Raw genomic sequence first — 26,962 nt, 5'->3', positions numbered from 1 at the left:
ATGGGCAGTACTACCCTTACATCACGTCCAGACATCTCGTCCATACTTGATATAGGCCTAAGCCTTTACAAGTGTTTTACTCTATGCCTGTTCTAGTTATCATTGTAGTCATTCTCTGGTGGCAATGCCATGTCAGCAGTGTGCCCTGTAGGGCCCTCAAGGAAAGAACTTTAATATCATTCTGCGTAAGCCCAAGATGTTTTAAGTCATTATAGCTATCTGCGCTCCATATGCCATGTAAAGAAATGGTGGCGCTGGTAAACCTCGGAGTTGCCCCGTGCTCCTCCTGTATCTTACTAACTAGATCTTGGTTATTCTTATAATAGTTTACCTTATTATTATGGCTATAGGCTAGTGTGCGCCCTGTTCTCACCACTTGGGCACAACTACCAAACATTACCATCTCTTTTAATCACTAAGTCTGGCTTACAAACCCACAGAGTTTCCCAACTTTTGTTCTTAAAGCGGTTGTTCAGAATGGAGACCACAGCGTCATGCCTCCGCACGCGGACCCCATGGATGCCGAAGCAACACTGGGCTATGTGAGACAATGTCTCGCTGTAGTGGCAGCCACCCCTACTGTTTGAGTAGTCACTACCCCATCGAGCTGTGCGGACTCGAGTGGGTAGGGAATTGATCCTCCTCCTGATAAGGTCAATATACTCGAACCCAGGGAAGAGTCTGGTGCCATCCCTTACCCAATCATGCTGGGGAGGCACCAGATATGACTCTTTTAAAGGAGCAGGAGCACCATCCACAGAAGAGTGCAGCTGAGATACCCATCTCTTGTGTTCTGCAGGTGCTGACTCAATTAAGGTACATTGATAATGGGACCAGCCTTTAGCTCGACTAAAGTCTTCTTGTATTAATGGGCTACAGAAAGCCTCTCTGCAGATAGGGGAAGAAGATAGTTCTAATTTCGCGATTCTGGACAGCCGCAGGCATGGGATAACCCATTTAAGTGATGGAACCCCGAGCCCGCCGTCCTTCACCCTCTCGTGGAAATATGCAGTAGGGGTTTCAGGCGGCAGTCGGAGCTATGATTATGCATCGCCGAAGTAAAGCTTTTTGCTCTCTTTTAATAATTTTTTGACATTTTATTATTTCTCAGATAAATTAACTACATGCATACAATTTATTTTTCGGGAGGTTATAAATTTTTTTAATTAAAATGCTTATATTGCGATTATGTCTTTAAATTACATATGATACAAACATACATACATTTGATGCATACATTATTAACATACGTTACATGCATTTGATGCATACATTACTTACATGCATCAAATCACTTACATGTTCTTAAACGTTACATGCATTTGATTACATATGATACATACATTGATTACATTTTTTTATATCAAACCTCCTTTTTTATTATTAAAATTCTGATTACATATTTTGGTTACATACAACACATATGATTACATGTTTACAAAAGATATAGGTCTTTTTTTTTTTTTTTTTTTTTATAACAATGGAATTCATACAGATTTTTCTATTCTTTCTGTGTACTGAATTAGTAAAAATTACTGTAGTTGGTAATTTACAGTTGCGGTTTTATACCATTGCTTTTTTAGAGCATTTATACAATAACAATGAATGTTTGCGATTTTTTGATTTAATATTATTTTACAGGACAGTCAGAAATATACCATATAACAAGACCTCAGACAACTAATTATATCATATATAAATATAATAATTTAATAAACGCTGTAATTACAGCACTTATATGTAATATATCGATTTTTTTACTTTTTTGTTGATTTTCGTTCAGATGTAATTTCTCGATCTTTTATCCTGGAAGCTTATTTATTAAACTTCGAGGATGACACAGGTTAGTTATTATTTACTGGTTTAATTGCTGTGTTGGGAAGTAGACTGATGTTCTGTAGGTCTGATATCTACTACAGCCATAGGTTGAGAAATTCACCCACGCATCCACCCACCCACAAACACATGAACGATAATTTGGAATGTCGCGACGTGTCGCTGAACTGGAAGCCTGAAGGAATATATTGTGTTTAATTAAATTTGTATGTTGTGTAGAGTGAGTGTTTCTTGTTCATAGTATGTCCTTAGGGCTTTCTTCAGACTATTGTAGTTTGTAAGGTTCTTATATTCAAAAGGTAATTTGTTTATCATGTCTAGGATGTAGCAGTTTCGCGTGGCCTTTCCGTAGTTATTATTGTATTTGTATATGATATAATTAGTTGTCTGAGGTCTTGTTATACGGTATGTATTTCTGACTGTCCTGTAGTTGGCATCGAAAAATTTTTTAGCAAAGCTGCATAGTGACATAAATATTTTGCTGTCAGTATTTTGTGTTCTGACATTGCAGTATATATAAAGTTGATATTGCCTCTTTGTTCCGAAAAGATCAGTTTTATCATCTCGTACTGTAATGACGTTAATCTATTTACTTTATTGGGTGCCCAGAAAGCATACGTTGTTATTGCGTATCTTATTGTATTTGTATATGATATAATTGGCATAGTGCTTTGTATATTGGTGTTTCTAGGTGTGTGGGAACTATGCCTTTTAACCTGTAGACTTCGCCAGTTATTCTTTGGAGTTTGTTTTGCAAAGGGTCTATGTGGCTATTCCAGTTCATGCATCGAAGTAAATTCCAAGATATCGTATTGTTTAAACCTGAGTGATTTTAGTGATTTTACTTTCTGTGTGTTTTTTATGTTGGAGAGTGGATGTTAAATGGTTATATATGTGTTATCAACTGTTTGAAACAGTAGATTTCCGAATTTAATTAATTTTGTTTATTTTGTAATTAATTTTGTTAATTTAATTACTTTACAGATTTTTGGACGGATACTACAGGCATCAAAAATAATTACACCAGAAACTTACAAAATACCTTAAATGATATGATATCATTTAAGGTATTTTCATTGTTATATGATAACAATGAAAGAATTACAGGACAACCTAAACAAAATAAAAAATGGCAAATCAGCAGGAGAAGATGGAATAAACTCTGAACTGTATTAATTTGCTGGAAAAAATTTCATCAAAGATTACTAAAATTTTTAACTAAAATATATACAAATGGACAAATACGAATAAAATGGAATACAAGCATAGTAATACCTATATTTAAAAAAGGGGATAAAACAAAACCTGCTAACCAAGAGGTATTAGTTTATTGAATACATGCTACAAAATATATAGCAGAATACTAATGAAAAACTAAAAATATACAGTTATTTCAATTATTTCAATTATCATATGAAAAAATATTATTAGAATGTCAAAATGGATTTAGAAAAGGATGCTCTACAATAGATGCAGATTTCTGTTTAAAACTACATAAAGAAAAAAGAAGAGAATTTAATTTGGAAACTCATCTTTTGTTTATAGATTACGAAAAAGCATTTGACTAAGTAAAAATATATATACTGTTTGATATATTACAGAGAATAAATATACCTAATATTTTACTAAATGCAATATTGAATATATATAAAGATAATGAAATAAAAATAAAAGTACATGAAAAGTTGTCTGAAAAACAATCTATAAACCAAGGAGTAAGACAGGGATGCCCTCTGCCTGCAACACTTTTTAATATTTACATTAACGAAATATTAATAGAGTGGAACACCTTAAACCAGTAGTTCTCAAAGGGTGCGCCCTAGAAGAATACCGCAGGGTGCTCCCTGTGGTATTCCAGAGAAATATGTGTCCAGATATAGAAATAAATATAGTTACTCTATTATACCTTTTCATTACGGATATACCACTCTTTTAATCCACACATCATTATTATGTTAATTAACAGCGGTTTTTCTTGCAAAGAGAACAAGAATATGGTTTATTCTTGTTTTGTATATTACTTATTTTAAAAGTGTTGGAAGTGGATGTTATGTGCATATTACTTATTTTTAGATAAATACACTAAATAAAATGGATAGATTTCTCAAAAAGAAGCGTGATATTGAAGGAAGTGAGCAAAAGTTAAGTGCAAGTAAGAAAGCAAAATCGCGGCCTACTCGCAAATATAATGAAAGTTATTTAAGCTTTGGTTTCACTTGGACCGGAAGTGAAGATCATCCTTTGCCGCTATGTTTAGTATGTGGATGTAAAATGGCAAATGAATCATTGCTTCCTAGCAAATTGAGTAAACATTTTAAAACTATACACTCTAATTTACAAGATAAATCTGTAGGTTTTTGCAAGAGATTGTCTGAACAGCAAACAAAAGCGGCAAATTCTTTTAAAAGTATAATGACTGTTTCTGATAAAGCTCAAATCGCTTCTTATCAAGTCTCAGAACTGATAGCAAAAAATAAGAAAGATCATACTTTAGGTGAGTCACTTATTTTGCCTGCATGCAAAAAAATGGTCATGAAAATGCTAGGAAATGAAGCAGCAATGAAAATAAGCAAGATTCCTCTATCCAACGATACAGTTCACAGGCGTATTATAGAAATGTCGTCTAATATACTTCAATATTCAAATTTTGCATTGCAAGTTGGTGAGTCAACAGACATTACCAACAAGGCGCAACTCTTAGCATTCGTCCGTTTTATTAATGAAGATCAAATAGTAAATCAGTTTCCTTTTTGCAAATAATTAAGTGTGTCTACAAAAGGTGAAGACGTTTTTAACATTTTTAATAGCTGTCTTGATAAATGGCAGTTAACATGGAAGTCGTGTGTAGGCATTTGTATAGATGGAGCCCCTTCCATGATAGGCTGTGTTAAGGACCTTACATCTTTTGTAAAAATACAAAATGAGAATGTTATCGTAACTCACTGCTTTCTTCATAGGGAGGCCTTGATGGCAAAAACATTGGGAGAAAAATTAAGAGAAGTTTTAGATCAAGTTGTTTACCATCTGAAGAAAACAAGACCTGTCAAATCGCGTTTATTCGAAAAGCTTTGTATCGATATGGATTCACAACACAGACGGCTGCTTTTACACACTGAGGTGAGATGGCTGTCAAGGGGGGAAAGTACTTACCCGTGTACACGAGCTACTACAAGAACTTTTCGCGTTATTTGAAGAGATGAAACAATTACATTTTTGTAACCTCCTTCGGTGCGAATTTTGGATTGCCAGGTTACAGTATTTGGCCGATATATTTTAGCAGCTCAATATTTTGAATACTAGCATGCAAGGGAAAGAAGAAAATATTCTCACATCCACTGACAAAATGAAAGCGTTTCAGACAAAACTACAGATTTGGAAAAGAAAAGCTGCTGAAGGTAATTTGGAGATGTTTCCATTTGTAAGTAACACTTGCATAAATGAAACACTTCCAATAACAGTTGAACAATTAACAAGTTTAGAAGAAAAATTGAGTTCTTATTTTCCATCACTTAACACTGAACAATACGATTGGATTAGAAACCCATTTATGGAAACTTCAAGTGATTTTGGTTTAACATTAACAGAAGAAGAAAAACTGGCAGCTATATCCACTGATTGTGGATTGATGATTAAACATAAGGAATGGATTTCTATAAAAGAAGAATATGTGTCAATATCTAAACAGCGTTGAACATTTTACTACAATTTTCAACATCATATTTATATGAATTAATATTTTCTACCCTCACCACAATTAAGTGTAAAAAGAGAGGAACTCTTCAATGTATTGACGAGGAAATGAAAGTTTGCCTTTCAAATATATGCCCAAACATTGAAGCAATTGCTAGGATACATCAGGCTAATGTTTCTCATAAACACAAGAATGAATAAACTTAAAGTATGTTTCATTTTATTTTTTTTTATCACATTATTTTTTTCTGTAATATTTGACTTAATTATTATAACATATTTCTCAGAAATTTGTATATAGTGCGCCTAGAATTATTTGTAGAATTTTAAATGCGCCCCGACTTCAAAAAGTGTGAGATCCACTGCGTTAAACAATCAAGCTATAGAAATTTCCCAGAATAACAAATAATAGCGTATTTTAAAATAAATACGTTATTATTTGCAGATGATTAGGTAATAATATTAGATAAGGAAGACAATTTACAAAGAGCAATATATAATTTAAACATTATAGTAGAACAGCTTGGAATGAAAATTTCCATAGATAAAACTAAAACAATGGCATTTTGTGGACAAACTCCAGTTAGAAGCAAAATAGTTATTAATAAAAAAATAATAGAACAGAAAAATAGTTTCACTTATCTTGGATGTTAAATATCATATGAAGGAGAAAAAGACATAAAATTAAAAACTTCAAACTTTTTACAGATTATAGGCTTGATAAATAGAACACTCAACCCAAATATAGTACAAAAGAAACACGCTTGAAAATATACAATACTTTAGCAGTGTCCACATTATTATATGGCAGTGAAATTTGGGCAATAAACAAACAAGATCAACAAAGAATAAAAACAAGTGAAATTCGATTTATGAGCAGAACTGCAAAATACACATTATTAGATCAAAAAGGAACGAAGACATTTTAAAAGAACTAAAAACAAAATGAATAGAAGAAAAACTAAACAATTATAAACAAAAATGGATTGAACATGTAAATCGAATGGCCAACCCGACATCCTAAACAAATACTAAAATATAAGCCAATTGGAAAGAGAAGGCAGGGTAGCCCTCAAAAAAGGATATTGGATGGATAATAAGACCGGAACAGACCAATGTGGTCTATACCCGTATTTAGTGTTATGATGATGATGAATTAATTTTGTCTTATCTGAGTTTAGGTGGAGTGGATGAAGGTTTTGGTGAGCCAGTCTATGAGCAGATGTATGTCATGGTGTATATTTGTTTGGGCTACTCCTGCATTATTATAGCTGTATTTTATAGCTGTATCATCTGCGTATTGTGAGATCTTGATTTTGAGATGTAGCTGGTTAACATCGTGCATAGAAATGTTGAATTGAGGTGGAGAGAGAAAACAGCTCCCCGTGGCACTCCATAGATTATCGGTGGAAACTAAATCGGTGGAAACTACTGCGGTTTGACCGGATACGTGTGATATGCTTTCTATTTTGAAGGTAGTTTGTAAACCACCTGTGCAGAGGCCCGTATATTCTAATTTTCTAATAATGTTTGATGTGTGAGTGTGTCAAATTCTTATGTCAAATCAATAAAGCCTACCATGGCAATTTTGTTTTTATCTAAGGCAATATTAATTGCGTCCGTAAAGTCTTCTAAGAGAGATGTTGTTCCCTTATTTTTCTGAAAGCCGTATTGTGTTTTGGGGATAATATGAAAGTTCTCTGTATGTGTTGCAAGTTTCCGTAGTACGATCCGCTCCATAATTTGATCGATAATTGGTAGTGTTGCTATGAGTCTGTAATTACTGATTAAATTTATTTTTTCATGCTTATATATGGGTCTGATTAGGGCATTTTACATACTTGGTATTTGTCTGATTTTAAATATTTTATTTATTAATTTTAGTAGGATAGGGTCCTTGGCTAGTTGCGTGTTGCTTGATATCCACAGGTCTTATACCATCAATTCCTGGGCCTTTGTTTGGTTTGATTTCATGTATCACAGAGAGACCTTCTGCTTCTTGCATGGTTGAGAACCATAATGCCTGTTTTGATTGTGATCCAAGTGGTGGGTCACGTTTGGTGATTGCTGGAATATTTCTGTGTATTTCTTGGATGGAGTCTGCAAAGTATGGGTTAAAGTCATTAAAATCATTAAAGTTGTTGGATAGATTTTGCGTCTTTCATGAAGCTGTGTTTTATGGTTTCAGAGGCGGTGGAATTAGAAGCACAATCTAGCATCTCTTATATCAGATGCCCGGTTTGTTTCATGTTGTTTTGTGCAGAGGTTAGTTTGTCTCTGTAGTAGTTTCTTTTTGCATTTCTGATTTGTGTTGTAAGACGATTCCTTGTTATCTTATATTCAGTTTTTAGAGCTGTGTTATTTGGTTATCGCTTTAATTCTTTCTATAAAGCGCCCTTTCTGTGTATTTCTAGGATTAAAATTTGTGTTATCCAAGGATTTTGTGGTGTTTTTGAACGAATTCTGACTTTCTTTGCAGCTTTCTTATATATTTCTTCCATTGAGTTTAATGCTGTTGTATAAGATATCTTTTGAATCTGGTGATGTCATGTGTTCCTACTCGATTTTTCTTATTTCGTGTTTGACTATTTTTTGGTCTATTATTGTTTATTATATATGTCTATTATATATTATATTATATTTCGTCTATTATATGTTTTCTGTCGCTTTTCTTCTGTGGAGCATTGCATGGATATTGTCTTAGTGAGCAGGTTTAGAGCCGTGAAGTAATGGTCTGCTACTTTACACTTTTTGACTGATTTAGTGTAACTGTTTGGTTGTGCTCGGATGTTTATATGACCTAGGCAGGAAGCAGTGATAATATTTCCGAATATTTGTCATATTATTGTTGGTATTTGGTTATACATGGATAGCGTGTCTAGGTATTTTGCAGTGTTGTTCTGGTTTTCGTTTTCAATATTTATGTTTATGTCGCCGATTATCATTAGTTATTCGGCTGAGCATAATTCTTGCAAACATTTTATTAGTTTAAGTAGTTTGGTAGCTTGTAAATAGCATTTAATAATATGGGATGCTGTCGATTGGGGGTATTTATGATTTCGATGCAAAGGGTTTCAGCATACCGAAACTGATAAACAGTTTATTTTTCTATTAATTCATGTTCGATAAATATTAATATTCTACTCTCTCTTTTTGCTTGGCGGCATGATGTATGTTGTTCAAAGCCTGGAATTTGGAAAGCAGTTGCTTCGTCATTAGTAACGGATACTTCTGTTAGGACAAATGTATCAATAACACCGATGTAATTCTTCAGATAAGCTTGTAGCATTAACCAATGTTTTCTAATGTCTAATTTCTAAAATAATAATGATAATAATAATAATAATAATAATAATAATAATAATAATAATAATAATAATAATAATAAAGGGCATATCTATCTTTGATACTTCACTACATCCAACCAATTGTAATTTTTTATTTAAAATTTTTGAAATATTCTTAATTTTCTTTTGCAAAATATTACTGAATGCCACCATTAACTATTAATATTACACCCATCGAATTTATGCTTCTAATTTATATTCTCAAATTGTATTCAAATATCGCAAAATCAGCTTGTGCAATTCTAAACTTTTTTTTTATTATATAACCGCATCTTTCCTCAATTTCTTTTGCCTTTCAGAATGATCACTTATACACTGTCTAAGTAAATTATATGACCTATTCACAGTTTACTTGATGCTATTATTAAATCTGAGTTTGTATCAGGGATTTGAAATTGCACCCGTAACCTGAAACCTAAATGTTTTTCTTTGTAAATAGCAATTGTTCTCGATTTGAAAGCATTATATTTTCTGAGTTCAAGCAAAGTTTTTTATTTCCATTTGTTAATAAGAAGAATAATGAGTATTTTTATGCACCCTTTAATGCTAAGGTATAATTCATGCTACACTCCTCAATTTCCCTCTGGAATCATTTTGGTTGTCAATAAATATTACATTAGCCTGCTAAAAGTCATTGGACATCGATAGCAGAAAAATGAACGCGACTAGGCAATATGCAAAATTTTAACCTTTGAAGAAGATGAGAGGGTAACCACAAAGTTATATCAATCTTTCAAGCCAACACATCATTTCAGAGAGGAATGGTATTCGGAATATAATTTGAGGGGAAACACACACACACACACACACACACACACACACACACACACACACACACACACACACACACACACACACACGCGCGCGCGCGCAACGAGTTGGCAACGTGCTGAAGGAACAGGAGTTCACAGATAACATTGAGTCGAGATACGTAGGCCTAAAATAATACTGAATGACAGCAGCAGCCGATGCTACTTGAGAACGATATTGATCTTATCTTGTTGTCTAACCTTAACCTAGAGAATCTATGTCTGAAGATGTGATCAGCTATATGCGAAATTAGCGAATCAGTAACTCATAAAGAACGATATGTCATAATTTTCACCGAAGCGGTGCAGCCTACAAATTTTTTGTTAACAAATACGAACCAGAAACGGGCAGTAAAGAATAAAATCAGTTATGTGAAGTGACCAGTAATGCTAACACTCTTTTCAAGTCTGACGGATATGTTTGGAGAAGGAAGATGTTTTAACTGAGCATGTTTATAGTAACAATCATTCCCCGAAGCTATTGTAATGGAGCAGGATTTTTGATTTTTTCTCGTTTTTGTCTTTTTTGATCCACTGGTCGTGATGTATGGAATCATGACTCGTTGATAATTCTTAATATCCCAATACTGTCACCTTAGAAAAAGTGTTAAAGATAATAAAGCATTCAGTAAATGAATATACCTCCGTTGGAATAGGTCAGCGGATAGGTGTAATGTACAAAATCTTCCCAGTCCCAAACAATCTAGGAAAGAAAGCAAAGGTCATATCTCAATAGATACTAAAGAACCCTATCCAAACAGACAAAATCTTTGTTATAAAGACCACCAGAAAATCTCCTTCAAGAAATGAAAATAAATAAATTAATAAATAAATAAAACAGCCACTTAGAAGCAAATCAACAGATATTCTTCTACAAGACAAGGAACACTGCGAAAACTATCACGTCACATGCACCTACCCTTTCAAAAACAATTTCAGTTGAATATCCTACTAGCCAAAAGAAATATTCCAAAACGGAAAACACCTGTGAGTGTATATTGTGCGTTATGTTCTCGAGGAACATTTCAGAGTCAGAAATATTATGTAAAATGTGACGCCGAGTCTGGTTGTCGTATCAAATAAGTGGAATTCTGAGCAGTATATGCAAAAAGGTATATGCTTTAACTATGGCATGAAGCAGGCGTTTTGGGGAAGTTATCAATTCGGTGGCTGAAGTAAAATGTAAAATTCCTGATATGGCTGCAAGACATCCGATGAATTCACATGACAAACCATTGTAAGACTATATAGAGTAGAATGAACCTATGCAGATTTCTATCAACCCATTTCTGTACGGGAGCACTTACTAACCTTTCCAAATCATCTCAATTAAGCGATATTAATAGATCGATAGTCGATATCAGCCTTTACTCCATCCGGGTGCAGTTGGATTATTATATATATTCTTCCCACTCCTGTGGAATCTTCCTTGATCTGACTCAAATTAAGTTAAGGAACAGCTGCGCCGCCATCTCACCAACCCTTCATTGCTGAATTTTTATTCAGTTTGTGCAACATCTCTAGTATATCCTCCTCATACATCTGAATTTCGCTACGCAGTGAAGAGGTTGCAGTGAGCTCATTGTGTATTCAAGGCTGACAACTTTTAGCAAATAGGCGATAAGTACAACAATCTCCTGCATCTGTCACCCACATACCACCTGCATTCAGCAGTGTTTCTTTTACCTTCATTTACTCTTTTACTTGCAGCATAACGATAATATACTTTTGACCATAGCTTGCAAACCAGCTTCTTTATACTTAGACTTAGCTTTTGGATACAATGGTTGTAATTATTCTCCTTAAAATTTTCATAACCCCATCATTCTTCTGCACACGGTATTCCTTCCACATAATATTTTTGTGGTAGGAATCAGCTTAATTGCAATCTCTTTTTATTTTGTTCTTTGACTTCTAGGAACATATTCTGAAATTGCATCAATTAAGTATACTTTGCATACTTCCTATGCGCTGGCAATATCCTTCCCATCTAAGCAAACGATACCATGAGGCAGAGCATAGTATACATCCCAGCAGTTCGTAATTGCCTCTTTCTTTTGTGGCGTCCGCGTGGCAGGACGCCAGTTCAAACGCCTCACGTTAGACCTGCCATGCGGATGCCAGTTCAAACATGACTGTTGTTGTTCCTAACTTGTTTATGTGAGAAATTAACTTTTATATTGCTATTTTTCTACTTTTTTTTGTGTTTTTGTTTTTTGTTTGTAATAGTATGTACACCTAAACAAGTCGGCATTCTGATGAAACTAGTTCTGTTCTATTAAAGTTTTTGTCTTATCTCGGTGTTCCTAGTCAGTAAAATTCTAATATAAAAATCTAATCAAATGTATGTACGTAATGTATATAGCGCATGTAATCATAATTTTAATAAAATAAAATTTTAAAAAATTGTTATTATTATTATTATTATTATTATTATTATTATTATTATTATTATAAACATAATTGATACACATTCCAAACAAGATTTAAACAACATTATTTAAACAACAATTTGACTGGTGATTCAGAAGAACAATTGAGATTCTACCCAAAAATCTAAAAATAGTCTGTCAGGTAGAGTCGTCGTAAAATATGGACTGTTCCAAGTAATGTTGTTTTTTGTAGACCGTATGGGGGTCACTTGGTTGATGTTTAATTGCTGTAAATAGTTGCAGAGCTTCATTGAAATTGCACCAAGTGCACCGATAACTACTGGGATAACTTTAGTGTTTTTAAGCCACAGCGGGCCAACTTCGATTGCCATATCTCGATATTTAGTAATTTTTTCCATTTCTTTGTTGTTAATGTTGTTATCACTGGGTACTGCGATATTGATAATCCAAACCTTTCGAAGTTCTATAATTGTGAAGTCAGGTCTACTGTGTTCCATATGCCGATCAGTTTGTATTCTAAAGTTCCAGAGAATTTTTTTCTGTTTCGTTTTCCAATACTCTCTCTATTTTATGTTGCCATCAGTTATCAAATGTAGCAAAGCCATATTGTTTGCATACATGCCGATGAATTATTTTGGCCACTTGATCATGGCGGTATTTATAGTCAGCTTGAGCTATTTTGCTGCAGATACTGATTAGATGTTCTACAGTCTCATCTTTCTGATCGCATAATCTGCATTTGCTGTTATTATTGATGTTCACAATTTTTGCTTTGATTGCATTAGTTTGCAATGCCCGTTCTTGAGATGCAAGAATAATTCCTTCTGTTTCGTTTTTAATATATCCATATTGTAGCCATCGCCACGTCTTGTTCACGTCAATTTTGTCATCAGTATCTAGAAGAAATTGGCCATGCAAAGGTTTATTTTTCCAGCGCACATATCGGTTATTTTGCTATTCATTTTTGTAATCACATTTGTTTCCTGTTGCTTTCAGAAGACCCTCCTGTGTAACTGCTTGAAGCATTTGCTCAGAGCTATTGTCGATGAAACTTTTTAAGCTAATTTCATCTTCTTCCACAGTCTGTCAAACTTGCAGCAGACCCCTCCACCCGTTCTCCTTGGTAAGTACAGCCGGTCAACATCATTTCGTGCATGTAATACATGATGCATAGTCATTAGTTTTCTAATTTTGCGGTCCAATTTGTCCAGGTCTTCTTTTCTCGAATCTATTATGCAAGCTGTGTATTGGCTCACTGGAATAGCCCAAATTCATTGCTCTGATTGTGTTTAATCCATTTAGTTTTATTTCCAGAATATTTCTAACTGTTTTGGTGTATTCTGCTGCTGTCTGTTGCTTAACGTTCGAGTGGGGAATGTAACTGGCTTCTAATATTCCTAGGTATTTATAGTGTTCGTCAGCAGAAATTGCTTTTATATATTTTTCTTGACCAAAATTAAAATTGCTAGTCATTAATTTTTCCTCGTTTAATAGACAAAATTGAGCATTTATTTAAACAAAATTCAATTTTGTTAATAATAATAATAATAATAATAATAATAATAATAATAATAATAATAATAATAATAATAATAATAATAATAATATATTATTATTATTATTATTTCATCATCAGTGAACATCAGTGAATCAAGTACATCAGTGAACTCCGTTCTTCAAGACGAACATATAGATGTAAAAACTGTAAGTATCTGTTACGTAATAAGTAAAATATAAGTATTCAAAGTTCGAAGTATACGTTGGTCAACTACGCGAGAAGAGAACAAAGGAGGACGCCATATTAGAAAATACAGCAAGATCGTCAAACAAGAAATATGAAGTGCTACAAATGCCAAGAAGACCTAACGGGGGAAGAAAACCACGTAACATGTAGGAACTGCCAAAGAAACATGCATTTCTTATGTTCAGGATTGTCCGAGACTACCTGGCAGCGAAAATCAAACAAGAATCGTGACGAGTGGAAGTGTCCCCATTGCAGAGACAACAAAGGAAAGTCGCCTTCGACCGCAGGCGGAAAACAGCCAATGCAGAAAACAACCGCAGGCAGTAAACAGCTATCAACAACAGAGGGAATTAAAAATAAAGAAAACAACAACGGAAACCCAGGTGAGTCATCTTTAAATGCATTACTTGAAAATAGATTACAAAACCTAAAAGACTGTTTAATCGATTTTGTTGGAGAACTATTTAAAAAACATACCGCACAAATTACAGAAAAATTCAACCAATATGAAAAATTTATTAAATTTAATAATAACTCGTTAGAAGGTATGTTACAGACCGTTAGAGAAATTAAAAACTGCGTCAAAGAGCTAACTGAAAGACAGCATAATTTAATTAAAGAGACAACGGACCTATGGCAAGAACTAAACTCTCTAAAGCAACAGTACGAGCTCTCAAACCAACAGCAGCACAAAAATGACCTCCTCATAAATGGTCTCCCAGAAATAGCTACGGAACATCTAAGAGACACTGTAATACAACTAAGCCAAAAAATCGGCTCTCCCATTGAATCAAGACATCCAGTCAGTGCATCGATTACCACAAAAAAGGAAAAGAGAAAATAATACCCGTCCTTCTCCCGTCGTAGTGCGACTCACCAACAGCCTAACAAAAACTACACTTATAAAAGCTAGCAGGATTAAAAATTCTCAGGATTAAAAGATCTGAAAGGAGACCACGACAACACCCCAATATACATGTCTGAATACCTTATCCCACACTATCAGAAAATATTCTACCAAGCAAGGAAAGTAAAAATAGAAAACAATTACCAGTTTATATGGATAAGAGACAGCAAAATATTCCTTAGAAAGACACAAGACGCAAAACCAATCGAAATAAAATCCGTAGATGACCTAAACAGGCTGTCACATTGAAAGGAATATTGACAACTCGAAAAGAAGGACCAGCACCCCAACCAACATGAATGCACACCATCAAGCAGACGTAATCACCCCGGAACATGATAATTGCCACATTCTGAAATCAATATCAGAATGGAAACAACTGACAATCCCCAAAAAATGACTATCTATTCTCCACATCAACATCAGAAGCATTCAAAAAATACTGGCTGACCCTGCAAGCTTATCTGAAGGAAGATATAGACGAAATAGACATTTTAATACTGACTGAAGTATCTACGACAAACGAAGAGGCATCCTCCTACCAAATGCCACACTTCCAATAACACAAACACTGCAGACAAACAAAACGAGGCGGTGGTATAATAATATTTACCAAACATAAACTAGAAGTAACAGAAATAAACTATAAATTAGAATACGCAGAAAACATATGCATCGAAATTAAAAACATCAAACAAGAAAACTCCCTGATATTAAACGCAATATACAGACCACCCAACTTAAGCACCACAAAATTCCTAGAAGAACTAAACAGATGGCTTTAAGCCACGAAAGTAGGCACCTCAAAAAACTTGATAATAATAGGAGACATTAATATAAACATTAGGAACATAAATAACAATACAGAACAATACCTAGACCTATTATCGGCATATAACATAACCCCATCCATACAGTCGTATACACGAGAAGAGATAGTCGGAAACACAACAACCTCAACCTGCATTGATCATATAAATATAAGGGCCCCTCCAAACAGCCACACAGCAGCCGTCATAACATGCAAACTAGCAGACCATTATTTCACAGCATTGCAGTTACACACTGAACCAGAACCCTTAAAAATCACTGAGACTACAAAACAGTACCATAGCATTGTAAACAAAGCAATAGTGAACGATGAAATCAGAAAAACAGACCGGATGCAGATAGCATCTTTAGACTCTGCTGAGGCTGTACATAATAATCTTAAACATGCATTTAACAAAATATATAACAAAGCATTAACAAAAATAAAAATCGCCCCCAAACGAAACAAAATCCATGTATAACAGACAACATACTAACAGACATACAAAGAAAAGATGCCCCATGGAAACAACTTAAGAATTCGCCGAACAATATCGCTTTAAAAGCTGAATACAAAAGAAAACGGAATCTCCTAACAACCCAGATTCGAACGGCAAAAAGAAACTATTACAGCAACAAATTAACAACAGCACAGAATGACATAAAGGAAACCTGGCACCTGACTAATGAAATGTTGGACAATATACACAGAACCACTGCCTAGAAACAATAAAACACAGCTTTGCCTGCGACTCCAAATCCCTCAAACAGTTGGCAAACAACTTTAATCAGCACTTCGTAAACTCTGTCCAAAAGCTACAAGAAACAACCTTTCCTCACACAAACGAACATTCTCCACTAGGTCCACTAGCAACCCAGTCGATGTGGTTCCCCACAGTAACAAAAGAAGAACTATCACTGGCAATTCAACAAATTAATCCTAACAAAGGACCGGGGATAGACGGAATCAGACCAAAAGACATCAAGAAACACTCAACCGACCTACTTCCAGTTATACAAAAACTGTTCAATAAAATCTTCGAAACGGGACACATACCTGAAACACTGAAGACTGCATTAATCACACCCATACACAAACAGGAAAAAAGAAATATAATAAGTAATTACAGACCTATCGCCACGCTGCCTGTAATCAACCAAATCATGGAGGGCATTGTACATCAGAAACTCTTCACATACGTTGAAAAATTTCAAATCATACCCAAAACACAATATGGCTTTCAAAAAAATAAAGGAACAGCAACACTCCTGGAAGATTTCACAGATCTAATAAACGCTGCATTGGATAAAAACAGAATAACATTAGTGGTATTCATTGACCTAACAAAAGCATTTGACACACTAACACATAAAACCTTGTTAACGAAACTTACCCATATCGGAATTGGAGGTCATCTACTCCAGTGGTTTAAAGCATACACGAAAAACAGAAAGCACATCACACGTATAGGATCAGCACACAGCAAAGAGGTACATGTAACCTGTGGAGTACCGCAAGGAGCTGTCCTATCTCCCATTCTATTTAACATATACACACACGACATAAGCCAACTCCCCCTAAAAAGTAAAATCTTCCAGTATGCAGACGACACGGCCATAGTATCCATTCACAACAATGCAAATATCACTAACAAAAATATGCAACACGACATCAATCAAATCACTAACTGGTTAACCGAAAACGGCATATATATAAACCCTGGAAAAACAAAGCCAATGATATTCAAAAACCCCGAAACACTGCCCATGGAAACTAAATATCTCACTATCAAACATTCATCCTCCTATACACAAGGTGCAGAACCTAAAATCACAACCATCACACAGGTGAAAACAACATGCTACCTTGGACTTCACTTCGACGCTGATCAAAGTTGGAATAGACATACAAACTACCTACATACCAAGCTTAGGATAATAGCAAGCAAACTATACAGATTAAAAGACATTGCCCCAACCCACATAAAAATACTAATCTATAAAGCATTATGTGAAAACATTATAAGATATGCAATCACATCATACGCATTCTGCGCAGACTACAGACTTAACAGGCTACAATGGTTGCAAGATAAAATGATAAAACTGATATTCTGGGAACAACCCACTGTTATGCAGGAAGCACGGACAAAACACAAAATATTAGGTGAAACACTTATGCCACTACACAGTCATGTTAAACACTACTACAGCCCAACATATAGAGTAACCAGAACAACATATCAAATAACAAGACCACAGTCAACAAACTACATAACATATAAGTACAACAATCAACGGCAAAGCCACTCGAAACTTCTACGTACCTGACATGATAAACAAACTACCGTTCGACAACAGAAACCTAGTAACATACAGAGAGCTGAAACAGGCACTATATAAATATTATAGCGAGAATGAAAATTAGAGCAATTGCTGTTTCTCTCTCCCCCACCACACATACACACACACACACACAAACCTATGACAACTCCCCTCTCAAAAACTATCACTACAAGAACACAAAGAAACAAACACACCATGTCTAAATCCAACCCTATTTGCACAAAAAAAAGTTAAACTGTAATAGCAGTCGAAGTCTTTCAAGCACGTACCAACAAACAGTAAAATCAACACCTGGGTTGTGACCAGTATAGGAACACAACCATGAAACCACCACCCTCTGTCATCTATTATCTTCCTCAGATAAGCTCTGCTAAGCTTCGAGGAAGAAAATTACTAACCTGCAAGTATCTGTTATACACACTTGTAATGGTTTTTAAATATTATATATATATAATTACTACAGCAACTATGTATGCAATTCATTTGAGACATAAAAAAAAAAATTCTGTATAATCCTTATTGTAAATACTGTAAATATTATTATTGTATGTAACTTATACTAAGACATAATAAAATGTTTTTTAAAAAAAAAAAAAATTATTATTATTATTATTATTATTATTATTATATTATATTATATTATATTATATTATATTATATTATTATATCTCTCAAAAAACTACCACTACATGTCTAAATCCAACCCTATTTTCACAAAAAAAAAAAAGTTAAACTGTAATAGCAGTCGAAGTCTTTCAAGCACGTACCAACAAACAGTAAAATCAACACCTGGCTTGTGACCACTATAGGAACACAACCATGAAACCACCACCCTCTGTCATCTATTATCTTCCTCAGATAAGCTCTGCTAAGCTTCGAGGAAGAAAATTACTAACTTGCAAGTATCTGTTATACACACTTGTAATGCGTTATAAATATTATATACATATAATTACTACAGCAACTATGTATGCAATTCATCTGAGACATTAAAAAAAAAAAATAAAATAAAAAATTCTGTATAACCCTTATTGTAAATACTGTAAATATTATTATTGTATGTAACTTATACTGAGACATAATAAAAAAAAAAAAAAAAAAATTATTATTATTATTATTCGCATAATTGATACACAGTCAAAACAAGATACGATATAGAAAAAATTTGACTGGTGATTCAGAACAATTCAGATTCTACCCAAGAATCTAAGAATAGTCCGTCAGGTAGCGTCGTAAAATATCGACTGTTCCAAGTATTGTTGTTTTTTGTAGACCGTGAGGGGGTCACTTGGTTGATGTTTAATTGCTGTAAATAGTTGCAGAGCTTCATTGAAATTGCACCAAGTGCACCGATAACTATTGGAACGACTTTGATGTGTTTAAGCCACAGTCGGCCAACTTCGATTGCCAGATCTCGGTATTTAGTAATTTTTTCCAGTTCTTTGTTGTTGATGTTGTTATCACTGGCTACTGCGATTTCGATAATAAAATCCTATCGATGTTCGATAATTATGATGTCAGGTCTATTGTTTCCAAATGCCGATCAGTTTGTATTCTAAAGTCTCAGAGAATTTTTGCTGTTTCGTTTTCCAAAACAGTCTCTATTTTATGCTGCTATCAGTTATCAGAAGTAGGAAATCCATATTTTTTGGGTACATGCCAATGAACTATTTTGTCCACTTGATCATGGCGGTATTTATAGTCAGTTTGAGCTAATTTGCTGCAGGCATTGATTATATATTCTACAGTCTCATCTTTCTGATCGCATAATCTGCATTTGCTCTTAGTATTGATGTTGAAAATTTTTACTTTGATTGCATTAGTTTGTAATGCCTGTTCTTGAGCTGCTAGAATAAACCCTTCTGTTTCTTTTTCAATGTATCCGTGTTGTAGCCATTGCCATGTCTTGTTCACGTCAATTATGTCCTCAGTATCTCGAAGAAATCGGCCATGCAAGGGTTTATTTTTACAGCGCACATATCGGATATTTTGTTGTTCCTTTTTGTAATCGGATTTGTTTCCTCTTGCTTTTAGAAGGCCCTCTTGTGTAATTACTTGAGGCATTGGCTCAGAGCTATTGTCGATGTAATTTCTTAAACCAATTTCTTCTTCTTCCACAGTCTGTCTCACTTACAGCAGACCCCGTCCACCTATTCTCCTCGGTGAGTACAACCGGTCAACATCACTTCGTGGATGTAATGCATGATGCATAGTCATTAGTTTTCTAGTTTTGCGGTCTAATGTGTCCAGGTCTTCTTTTGCCCAATTTATTATGCCAGCTGTGTATCGGATCACTGGTATAACCCAAGAATTCATTGCTCTAATTGTGTTCAATCCATTTAGTTTTGCTTTCAGAATATTTCTAACTCTTTTGATGTATTCTGATACTGCCCGTTGTTTAACCTTCGAGTGGAGAATATCATTGGCTTCTTATATTCCTAGGTATTTATAGTGTTCGTCAGCTGAAATTGCTTTTATATATTTCTCTTGATCAAAATTAAAATTGCTAGTGTCATTAATTTTTCCTCGTTTAATAGATAAAATTGCGCATTTATCTAAACCAAATTCCATTTTGATATCCTGACTGAAAATACGAACTATGTTCAATAAAGAATCTATTTGCTGGGCCGATTCTCTATATATGTTCAAGTCATGCATATACAACAGATGCGAAATTTTAATATTACATTTAGGAATTTGATATCCAAGTCTTGTTTTCTTCAGAATCATAGACAAAGTTATCAAAGAAATGTTGAAGAACAATGGTGACAAGGAATAATTCTCTTCTGCATCTGTTATCTGCACGCTATTTGCATTTAGGAAAGTTATTCTTTCATATTCATTCTTTATTTTACTTGCAGCATATCGACAGAATTCTGGCGGGTTGTCTATAGTACTCACAGCCAGTTTCTTTTGAAAATCAGACTTTGCTTTCTGTACATCAGTTGTGACTATTCTAGTCTGCTACTTTTAATTTTCATAACGGATATCATCCTTATGGACACGGTATTCCTTTCACATCATCCTTTTTCTTACGAATCTGTTGCTTAATAAAATTACACATCCATTTCACTCCTACCTTATTTATTCTACGAACTCTCGGGACGCATCATTTAAGTATTGTTTAAATCAATGTTTCTCAACTTTCTTTCATGTGTGCCCCCTTTTTTAATATCAGTTTCTGTGGCGCCCCAACCTTCCCCCTTGTAATTGTTGTGTTCAGAAACTGACAAAACAAAAGTTAGCAAAACAACAACAACAACAACAAAAAAAAAAAAAAAACTAGGAATTAATTAAAATTTTTAAATAATTGTACAAATTGAAATACGTCATCACATCTTTCGCAAATTGTATAGATCTGGCATCACTGCACAGGCCGTTGAATCGTATTGGCCTTTCGGAAGAATTCGCTATTTCATCACGGGAAGTGGGACCACAAAACAAATGAAGAAATCTTACAATCCCTAAAAATCAAACCAATTAATTACTACATAAGACAGTATAAACAAAAATGGCTAGAACATTTAAATCGAATGGACAACAGCAGACTACCAAAAATATTATACAGATACAAAATAAGTGGAAAAAGAAGAATCGGAAGACCAAGAAAGAGATGGCATGAGACCGGAACAGGCCACATGGCTTATATTCCATGATAGGAAGAAGAAGAAGAAGAAGAAGAAGAAGATCACGGGAAGTCTTGAATGTCCTGGAAATGTTTGTGAAATAAGGCTTGAAATGTCAAGACGGCAGTAACACTGCAACAGTGACCAACACTGAGAAGTCAATGGTCGGCATTATTTTACTCCTATTCGCAACGACTGTGATATGCGGTATAAACACAATCTTTTCTAATGTAGAAATATTGAAAAATTTGTAATTTTACGTAAGCAGGCATCAGACGAGTGTGGACCGTCGATGTGAACAAATTCAGTTATTAGAGAATATCAATCCGAAAGTAAAATCAAGAAAGAATGCTGCAGAATATTTAGATTTCGGTTTTACAAAGACTGAAGTAAATGATGAAGAAAGCCCACTTTGTGTTATTTGTTCGAAAATTTTGGCGACTGATAATATGAAACCGAATAAACTTAAAAGACATTTGAAAACACTTCATAAGGAGTATGTTAGCAAACCTCGAGAGGTCTTTGCTGCCAAACTGAAATGTTTTGAAATGCAAAAATCTAGCATTCAAAAAGATTTGTCTGAAATGAAAAGGTTTTTAACTAGCTTCTTGCAAAGTTGCATATAAAATAGCTAAGTTCATAAAGGTCCATACTATCGGAAACCTAATTCTGCCAGCTGTAATTGATATTGTGGAAACTCTGCTTGAAGAAAGTTTACTAAACAACTCCAGTGCATACCTCTGTCAAATGATGCTGTTGCTCGGCCGATTGGTGATATATATGAAGATATGCAGCAACAACTTTTGTCGAAGCTTTGTGACCAATTCTTCTCAATTCAGTTTGACGAGGTAACAGATAGCAACAAGGATTTTAATTTAATTGCTTATGTTTGATTTTGCGATGGATTATCAGCAGTTGAAGAGTTATTGTTTTGTAAATCAATAGAAAGAAGAGCCACAGCACATTAATTGTTCCAAATATTGGATATGCAAGGCAAACATACAGTGGAAAAATTGTGTTGGAATTTGCACTGATGGTGCTCGAGTCTGGAAGGTTTATATGCCCTTGTGAGGAAAACATCCCCACAATTCGTTTGGATACATTGCATGATTCAAGATCTTGCTGCAAAGGAAATGAGTCCTGGTCTAAACATTGTGTTAACAACAGTGATGATTTATATAAAAATGAATCCCTTACAATCAGGACTGTGTTTCTGAACTTTGCAAAGACATGGCTGGAGCTGAACATTCAGCGTTGCTGTGAGACAAGATGGTTATCACAGGGAAAATGTTCACAACGTGTTTACGAATTAAGTGACGAAATAGCAATCTTCTTGGAAGAGGAAATCACGAAGAAGCAGAGAAATTTAGAGACCACTTATTTGTGATGAAATTGGGCTACTTGGTGGACATATTCGAGAAACTAAATATATTAAATATGCAACTCCAAGAAAAAGAACACATATCTTAGGCATGAGTAACAAAGTTCATGCTTTTTGTAAAAAAATAAAAAAAATAAAAAAACTATAGAGTTATGGAACAAAAAGGTAAAGCAACAAAAATTAGAAATGTTTGCAAATGTGGATGAATTTATCGAAACCTACAAGACAGAAGAGCAACACATCAAAGTTTTATTTGCAACTATTGAAAATCATTTAACAATGTAGAGGAAGTATTTTATGATAACATAATGGCAATGTACAAGTGGGTTAGAAACCCATTTCAAATTACCCCTGAAAGTTTTGCTATTGAAGAAGAGGGACAATTTATATACTTCACGTTAACCGGCGAAATCAAAAGACAATTTGTATCTAAATCGCTGTTTTGATTTTGTGCGTGTTGAAGATGAATTTTCTGCACTAAAGTCTACAGCTTTTCGTGCACTTTTGCCATTTCAACATCTTATCTTTGTGAAATCGTGTTTTCTGCAGTGGCTACCTAAAATCAAAATATAGATCTCAGTTAAATATAGAAAGAGAACTAAGAGTGTCAATTTCCAATGTATCACCATCATATGAAAAGCTTTGCTCCGCAACATAAGCCCAAGGAAGCCATTCATTTTCAGTTCATTATTATTGTTTAGTTTTAATTAGTTGCCTGGTATATTTTGCAATATCGATATGTTCTCGTAAGCGTAAGTAGTTTATTCAATAAAGTGCATTTTATTATTATATTTTCAGAGTGTATTTTATGTTTTTGTTTTAATATTGATTTTGTGTCAATAAATAGTTTCAATAAATGCTTTTGTTTGAATAAAGTAGTTTTTCAGTTTTTCATTTGATTTCACTTTCTTCGTTCCCCCTATGGGTATTTCGCCCCCCCCTCCCCATAGGTTGAGAATCACCGGTTTAAATGCTTCCCATGCACTGTCGATATTCTTCCAATCCGGCAACCGATCCGATTCCACTGAACTCAATGTATACTCCTCAGTTGGTCATAATTTCCTGCTTTTTAGTTCAGCCTGTAACCTTTTCTGAATGGAACATTCATAAACTTAGTCACTTCCCAAGTGAGTAGTACTGTATGATCGCTGTCACCAACCGGAGGGAGAATAGTTACATCTTTGACTGAAATGCCCTCTGACACTATAATCAAATCTAACACTCTTTGACCTCGAGTTCCTTCTGACACTATAATCAAATCTAACACTCTTTGACCTCGAGTTCCTTCTGTCACATGCTGCTTGAGGAAGTTGTCCCGCTCACGCGCAGACCTACACATTTTACGGTGTAGGTATTCGGAACCGAAATCCTACGGAATAGGTTGGTTACTCCTTATTTTTGAAGGTGTCCTATGTATGTATGTAGAAGCGTGTGTTTAAGGGGTCGGTTTGCCTGTTCTGGGGAACGAAAATCCCGAGTTTCCGAGTGAAAAAACCCCACCTCCGTATGTGACCGGCTAATTTACCTTTAGTCGTAAATGACGTGATAAATATAACTCAGGTCTTTCCCACCAAAGCGCTTCGTCTATACTGACTGATCTACGCAGGCTCACAGCTGCTGCGAACCAATCAATATTTGGATAATTAGTCGCCAATTATGCGCTCTTTTGCGCTCATCTTTTCTATATGGTGACGCATTTCTTCATCACTACTAAGTCCACCAAGTCTGTAACAACATCCCACTATGTTATTGATCTTGTTAGATTCCATCTCACCAGAAAGCTTTAAACTCACTGCCACATGAAATACTGTTAGTAGTAGTACTACTACTACCATTACTACATTCATAGGTCTCAACTCTCACTGGATTCAAGTCATCTTATATCATTAGCTGGACGTCCCTTCTCTCCTATCCTCTCTATCCTTCCTAAAAATACTATACCCTTTACACTCGATTCCAGTTAGTATGTCTCATTCTGATAGCCAGGTCTCACCAATGCCTACAATTTGAGGTCGGAACACATTGTCCAAGGCGACAAACTCTACCGCTTTGTTTCTGATAGCACTAGCATTCGTGTGTAGACATAATAATCTATTCTCATGTTCTTCTGTATACAGTTGTCTGCATAACACAGGTGGACAACTTGCATATCTCTATTATTCTCTAGTGCCTTGTACATAGTCATCTTTGCACACGTTTGATGGGTCCGGACTGGACGAACACAAAGCCGAAATCGTTCTCCCTTCGTAAACATTTCCATGACAAAGCTCATTCCTCTCATTAACACGGTTATGTAACATTGTCACACTTACACTGAAATTCTCAGCATTCCCCCCTTTATAATTACCTCTCATACCACTTATTAATTAACCCTTTATAATTAACCCTCATACCACTTATTAGTTTTTCAAGACTCCTGATGCCAAACGCATTCAGGTGCAGGCTGTCCCGTTTATACAAATCCAATCTTACCTTAAACTATATATAGTTTAAGTTATATATATATAATTATATATATATATATATATATATATATATATATATATATATATATATATATATATATAGTTGAAGTTATATATATATATATATATAATTTTTTTTTTTTTTCAGAACAAAATTAATTAATTTTACGTCTTCTTATATTAATATATGTTCTTCCTTATGGTTATATCAGTTGCTTTAATATCATTATTTCTAGGTGTTTATCAGAACTTTCCAGACCCCCCCCTCGTATATATATATATATATATATATATATATATATCGATGAATATGGATATATATAAGAATATGAAATATAATATATATACATGTATATTTCAAAGTATCATTAGTTTTCCTAACCTTTAGTACGATAAGTGGATTATTTTTACTGTGCATGTGTTTTTTTATCCCATAGTGTGTTGGTGGTGATGAAATACTTGCGTTTCTGTGATAAGAGTGAGGAAGGCTGAAATTTACTACAGGCTAAAATCATGGTATCATGGTTATAGCAGGCATCTTAAGTTTTGTGTGATATTAGAAATGCACGTAATTGCTGATATGAATTCAGTGTACAACCACATTGTCACTTTCTAACATTTTAGAAAATTTTAGACACTGCTATTTTCTAACTATTACTTTCACCACTTACTTTAGACAGCGTTACTGTGACTGAGAAAGAGTCCGTTCTTATTGTGGACGCTACATTAAGAATCCTGTTCAAAGTAAACACAAAGAAACTGACGGCTGTGATCCCTTCCGAAATTGATTATTTATTCTCACAAAAGAGGTGGCTTAGAATACGCTCTTTGTCGGACTGATTATCTATCTGTCAGTGTTCTAAGACTAACATCCAAAGATAAGTCGGGAAAGTGGTATTGTATTATAGTGTTACTATTTTTACACAGAAGAATAGAATGGCACGCATTAAAAAGCGATTAAAATAAAATCAGAAAAGTCAAAGTTTCCTGTAGTGAAGTGGAAGCATAATAAAAATACCAATCTGGATATTGCCTAATAAGCCTCTTATTAATTAGCACACTGAAAATATTGTCACAAAAGACTACCTAAACTACGACTAAACTGCTGTTCAATAAATAATTCCAATGAAAAAAGACTACATCAATTAATCATTATATGGGAAGTGTATGTTTTTCAAATATTAAACGCCTTTATTTTGCTGTTTGAAAGCAGCCTAACTTTCTAACCACTTTATCTGGGCAAACTAAGGATCGGAGGAGAACCTCCATATGTTCACAGAAATAGCAATTGAATAAGGGATTTAGGTCAAGGCTGTTAAGAAGCCCCATGAACAGTTTGGTTTTCCAGAACGGAAGAGGTGGGATGCAGACACAAAAACCACTTAAGCTAAACTCTATGGACGAAAGCAAAATCCTAATGGCGGGAAAAATAGCCTCACAAATATGTAAATATACACAAATATTATTACTTACTTCACTGTGAAAAAGAAAGAGAGAAAAATAGAAAAATATGTCTCACCCGCCTCAAAAGTGTGCACTTTCCTGACATTTATCTCAACGATGTTGCAAGGCAGAGGCAATAGGAGGGGGGAAGCCTTATAAATATAC

This window comes from Typopeltis vanoorti, chromosome 21 (assembly GCF_054136105.1).
Source record: "Typopeltis vanoorti isolate ZY-2024b chromosome 21, IOZ_Tvanoo_1.0, whole genome shotgun sequence".
Lineage (NCBI taxonomy): Eukaryota > Metazoa > Arthropoda > Arachnida > Uropygi > Thelyphonidae > Typopeltis > Typopeltis vanoorti.
The sequence above is the reverse complement of the archived record's forward strand: the minus strand, read 5'-3'. Positions refer to the sequence as shown.